Source organism: Macrotis lagotis, chromosome 2 (genome assembly GCF_037893015.1).
Source record: "Macrotis lagotis isolate mMagLag1 chromosome 2, bilby.v1.9.chrom.fasta, whole genome shotgun sequence".
In the NCBI taxonomy this organism is placed as follows: Eukaryota; Metazoa; Chordata; class Mammalia; order Peramelemorphia; family Peramelidae; genus Macrotis; species Macrotis lagotis.
The window spans coordinates 258353992-258360148 of record NC_133659.1 but is presented as its reverse complement, the minus strand read 5'-3'; the positions used below and the strand labels follow the sequence as shown (position 1 = coordinate 258360148).

General features: G+C 38.1%; 1 pseudogene; it reads left to right on the top strand.

The window, feature by feature from the left end:
- Positions 1-1427: 1427 nt before the first annotated feature.
- LOC141512194 (gamma-glutamylcyclotransferase pseudogene) lies at positions 1428-2155 on the top strand (annotated as a pseudogene).
- Positions 2156-6157: the final 4002 nt, after the last annotated feature.

The following is a 6157-nucleotide window of genomic DNA, read 5'->3' as shown; positions in this document are numbered from 1 at the left end:
TTTCTGAGAATGCCTTGGCAAATAGACTCCCAGGTATTTTATATTGTCTGAGGTTACTTTGAATGGGATTTCTCTTTCTAGCTCTTCCTGCTGTATTTTGCTAGTCATGTATAGAAAAGTTGAGGATTTATGAGGGTTTATTTTATATCCTGCAACTTTGCTAAAATTGCTAATTATTTCCATTAGTTTTTTGGATTAATTCTTGGGATTCTCTAGGTATACCATCATGTCATCTGCAAAGAGTGAGAGTTTTGTCTCTTCTTTCCCAACTCTAATTCCTTCCATTTCTTTTTCTTCTCTAATTGCTGAAGCTAACATTTCTAATACAATATTGAATAGTAGTGGTGATAATGGGCATCCTTGTTTCACCCCTGATCTTATTGGGAATGCCTCTAGCCTCTCCCTATTGAATATAATGCTTGTTGATGGTTTCAGATAGATACTGCTAATTATTCTAAGGAACTGTCCATTTAAACCTACACTCTCTAGTGTTTTTAGTAGGAATAGGTGCTGTATTTTATCAAAAGCTTTTTCAGCATCTACTGATATGATCATACAATTTCTGATAGGTTTGTTGTTGATATAATTGATTGTACTAACAGTTTTCCTAATATTGAACCAACCCTGCATTCCTGGAATAAATCCCACTTGATCATAATGTATTATCCCAGTGATAACTTGTTGTAATTGTTTTGCTAAGATTTTATTTAAGATTTTTGCATCTATATTCATCAAGGAGATAGGTCTATAATTTTTTTTCTCTGTTTTAACTCTTCCTGGTTTAGGTATCAGCACCATATTGGTTTCATAGAAAGAGTTAGGCAGAGTTCCATCTTCCCCTATTTTTCCAAAGAGTTTATATAGAATTGGGACCAATTGTTCCTTAAATGTTTGGTAGAATTCACTTGTGAATCCATCAGGCTTTTTCTTAGGGAGTTCAATGATGACTTGTTGAATTTCTTTTTCTGAGATAGACCCTAAAGATTTCTGACCAAAACAGATATCTTGCTAGGTTTCAACAATCAAAATTTATAGTCCTTTGTATAGAGCATCCTAAGGTAAAGGTATGATTCCCTATATGATCAGAGGAAGAGGAGGGAGAAACTGAAGGAGGGAGAGATGAAAAGAAGGCAGGGAGGGAGGGAGGCAGGAAGAAAGCCAGGAAGGAGTATTGCTCAACTGGATCTGGACAGTTGGGTCCCCAGTGAGGCAACTATTCATAGATTGTTATTTTTCCTTCATTCTCTCTTTTCACTAAGACACCTAGTTGCTCCCTGTCCTTCTTTCTTTGAAAAGGACCAGTCATATCAGGAAGGTGACTTGCAAGTGAACTGATTTTAAAAGGGCTGTGCAGAGTCACCAGTCTCACTCCTTTCTCCAGAAACCAGCTAGGTCCAGTGGCAAGATATAAAGCAGGATGACTGGAGATGGTCCTGAATGCAGTGGAAGACTATGTAATCGGGCCGGCCGCTGCCGGGCCCGGGGAGCGCTTCCTCTACTACGCCTAGGCAGCAACCTGCTCGGGGCGCGGCTGCGGCTGCGGAGCCCCTCCGCCCGGTTCCACTGCGTGGCCCGGCTGCAGGATTTCAAACTTGACTTTGGAAATTATCAGGGTATGACGAGTAGCACTTGTCACGGTGGCATAGCTACTATCGTTCAGAGCCCCGGAGATGAAGTCTGGGGAGTCGTATGGAATGTGCATGTGGAAAATAGAAGTTCTCTGGATGAACAAGAAGGAGTTGAAGATGGCACATATATTCCAATAGAAGTTGATGTTTACAATCAAGAAGGGAAAGTATTAACCTGCCGGTTTTACCAGATGAGAGATTATGTCCCTGCACCTCCCTCCCCTCAGTATAAAAAGGTCATCTGCAAGGGTGCCAAACAGAATGACCTGCCCTCAGATTATCAGAAGAAATTAGAAGAAATCGAAACAAATCACTACCAAGGACCCGTGAAAGTCCTTGAAGAAACTGAAGCCATCATCAATGAATCACTATAGCAAATGTCCATTATAACTTTAGAACGTATATCTATCTAATCTGACTTTTGACCTTATCATTAATTTTCATTACTGTCTCTCTTTGCCACTTTTGCAGTTTTTTATATTTGATAAGATGAATCCCAAATTGTCAAATAACTTATGCTGCCAGCTGTTGGGACCTTCTCTTGTTTCTGACTTTCCATAGGGATTGGGGTCAAGGCTCGGGCATAACAATTTTGAGACAGTATAAGACTTGTACCTGGTGAAATCCTTCTTTGGATATTGGCCATGATTTTAGGTGTGGTCTGAGGAGAAGAGGACACCCCATTGGCCTTTCCGGACAAGGAGGCTGTTTCCCTTTGTTTAGCAAATGTGGGGAAGCTGGAGATTGCTTTCATCTGATGGTGATTTTGATAATAAAATGAATGTCAATGATCTGTTAAAAAAAAGACTATGTAATCAAACTGTGCCTACTCTTTGATCCAGCAATGCCACTCCAAAGACATCTAATCTGTATATAGCTTGTTTATTCTAAGGGACAGGGACTATCTAAATTTTATATTTTTTATATTTAGCATAGTACCTAATACAACTTTTCATAAGTACTTGTTTCTCTTCCATTTAAAATTTTATATAATCAAATTTGTATTTTTTGTATTTTTAAGCTTTTCTGAAATCTATTATTTCTTGAATTTTTTTCCTTCAAATCATAGTTGCAAAAGATATTTCCTTCCTTAATCCCCTTATTTGTTGTTTTTGATGCATCTTTTTATATTTTATTTATTTATCTATTTGGAGTTTATCTTGACCTGTTGTATGAAATACTTTCTAAACCTAATTTCTGCTAGAATGATTTACAATTTTCCCAGTTTTGCATCCTTCTCTGCTGACTCCTCTTCACCCTCCTAATTCTGTCTTACATTCACATGTGGTGAACAACCCTGACCTTCACCATATCCTCTTCAGTTGCCTTATTCTGTCAGTGTCCTGGCTATGTGCCCCATCACCCCCATGGGAGGTCCATTATTTCCTTTTCCCCAAACCCAGGAGAAGATATAAAAGGGTAACAATAACAACAATAATAATAGTTAGCCTTTATATGTAGGCTTATTATTTATTATAATTATATTATTTGTTATAAATAATTATAAAATATTAATTTATTTCTTTAGAATATAAAATTATATTATTTATTAACTTATTTGTTTGTAGACTTAAGGTTTTCAAAGTCCTTTATATGTGTTATCCCATTTGATCTTCACAACAATCCTATGACATAGTTATTATATATATATAATCATTTTAGGGAGGGGAAACCTGAGAGTAAGAGTGGTTAAGTGATATGCTCAGGTTTTCACAGGTCTGAGGTAGGATTCAAACTCTTATCTTCCTGTCACCAAAAGCTGACACTGTCTTCTATACTCCTAAGCTGTCTAGTTGGAATAGGCAGCTAGATTTAAAAAATGTGGTCTCTGGTCCCTAGGTCTGTTAGATTCATAGTTATTATAAATCGAGTGGGGTATTGTCTGTTTCTAGTTGCCTCTTAAAATCTTTATAATGACCTCTGTTTTCGGTCCTGGGGATGACCACTTTTTTTTTTTTTTAAGGTTTTTGCATTCACTTTCCAGCTTGGGAAACTGAAATTCAAGATGTTGAATGACTCATCCAAAGTCACCTAGCCTGTTGCAAGGAGGATCTAGGAAGACTCAAGTTTCTGATTCTTTTGATCAATACAAAGTAGAGGGAGATGATCTTAGGGTGTAGGAATATACTTTCTCCCTGGATCCTGGCTGGAGCCTTGATTTCCAAGTAGTCAGAATCAAATCCATTCTGACAGTCCATTCATTTATCTCCAGTGTTCTAGCTTCAACAGAGAGGGAGAAAAGGTCATAGGTTGTTGAAGTCAAAGATGGTTGAGCCAGCATGCCTCATTTTCACCGAATTGCTCACAAAGCACATCCAGGAGTAATACAGATGTTATATGGTTGACCCCTTGAATTCTTGCACTTTCACTTAGCAGAGTGGGACAATTTCCCCCATCAGGTTGGGTATGCCAGACACTAGGCATCTTGCATAGGGCTTAAAATGTTTTTCCTTCCCCTGACCCACTAAAAAAATTCAGGTAAGCCCACAGGTTACCAAAAAAAAAAACAACCTCCTTTCTCCCCTAGTCCCCTAGTCCTGTTCATACAGTCTTCCTAACTCAACATGAAACTACACAGCAAGAAACCTGACACTAGCAACCCAGTGAAGCATAGGTTGTTTACATAACAACTCCTCCCTAGTGTTTCCTTTCAGCATCTGACCCCCCCCACCCTCCCCTCATTCCTAAAACCTCTCCATTTCACTTCCTTCCTTCCCTCCCACTCCCACCTTACTGACAATCTCCAAGATATAAGTGATAAGAAATATTTGGCAGCCATGAAAGTCACCTGAATCAACTTTCTTTCTTTTTCCTTCCCAAAAGTCAGTTCTGGCATTGATGAGGCTATATTCCTGCTACTCTTTCCTCTCTACCCCTACTCTGTCATTTACTCTTACCTCCAAACCCACCCTATCTCCTTTCAGTTCTTGTTTCTGTCTTAGTTGAGTATCACAATTCCAAGAACTACTTTAGAAGTATCACCTCCATTTTACAGATGAAGAAAATAAAGGAGGTTGTGTCCTGCCCAAAGTTCAATTTCCATTCCTAACAAGAACAGGTTGTATGACTCTGATCAAATCTGTTAGTGCCTCAGACACTTTATAGATTGCTGAATAGCCACCTATTTGTGTTGGCAGAGGGTCTTTCTTTACCAGGAATTCCCTATCCCAATAATGTTACAATCCCAAATTGTTTAAGAACAACTATTGCATTAAGAATGCAATATAGGGGCGACTAGGTGGTGTAGTGGATAAACCACTGGCCCTGGAGCCAGGAGTACCTGGGTTCAAATCCGGCCTCAGGCACTTAGTAATTACCTAGCTGTGTGGCCTTGGGCAAGCCACTTAACCCTATTTGCCTTGCAAAAACCTAAAAAAAAAAAGATTTGGCAGATTTAGCATAGGAAGGAATCCAGAGTTCATTTAGCTCAAATCTCTTAGTTTACAAATGAGGAAATTGAGGTCAATTAGAAGGGTATTGACATACAAGTGAAGGCTGATGAGGGCCTTAACCAGAGTAGTGGCCAAATGAGGGAAAAGAAGGGAATGGATTCAAGAAATATTGTCTCTATATTGTTAGATTTGTTAGAATTTGTTGACTTATTTGAATATGGTTGACTGGGACAGGGTTGGGGGGATGGTAGAGGAAAAGGGAGGAAATAAGCATGACACCAAGATTGCAAACCTAGGTAATGAAAGAATGGTGAAGAGTCTTGTGAAAACATTTCAAAATTTCTATTCATCTCTGTTGATTTGTTGTTGTTTGTCTTCATCAGAAAAACTTAGAATACCCTTTTCTCATTAAAGGATTATTTTTTTCCAATTTAAAGCATTATACTGAGTTTTGTCAGCTAGGTTTTTCTTGGTTGTAAGCATTTTGTTTTTGAAATATTATATTCCAAGGTCTACTTTACTTTGAACTCTTTTTTGTTTCAGACTTGGAAACTATGGATTTTGGTGATGGTCTTCCTAGAACTTTTCATTTGGCTATTTTTTTCAGGAAATGAATGTGGATTGTTTCTATTTTCACTTTGTCTTCTGGTTCTAATAAGTTTAGGCAGTTTTCATCCATGAATTTTTAAAATACTAAGTTGATTTTTTCTTCTAGTAGATCCTCTGGCCAAGTTGTATTTTTGTTTGAGGTCTCACCTGTAGATATTACAGAACTAATTTTTTTTCCTTCTGTGACCTAGGATCTATAATATTTCTTTATCATTGGTGTCTTCTACTGTTTACTCATTGATCTCACAATCAGACACTTTGTGAATCAAATTCTATGTGCTTCTGGAAAGAATGGTGGAACTTTGGCTCTGAGTTGTGTGGTCTAGGGTCCTGTCATTATGTTTTCTATATACCAAACACTGTGTTCTTCAAGGACCTCAGAGATTGCTCTGACAAACGAGTGGCACACTTATAGAACCATGCGGCTCACTCCAATGATGGCTGCCATCTGATTTCTGTCTTTCAATTCTTTGTTTTTTTATTCTTACTGGAATAGTTGGATGAAAGCTAGCCTATTCTGCTCCTGAT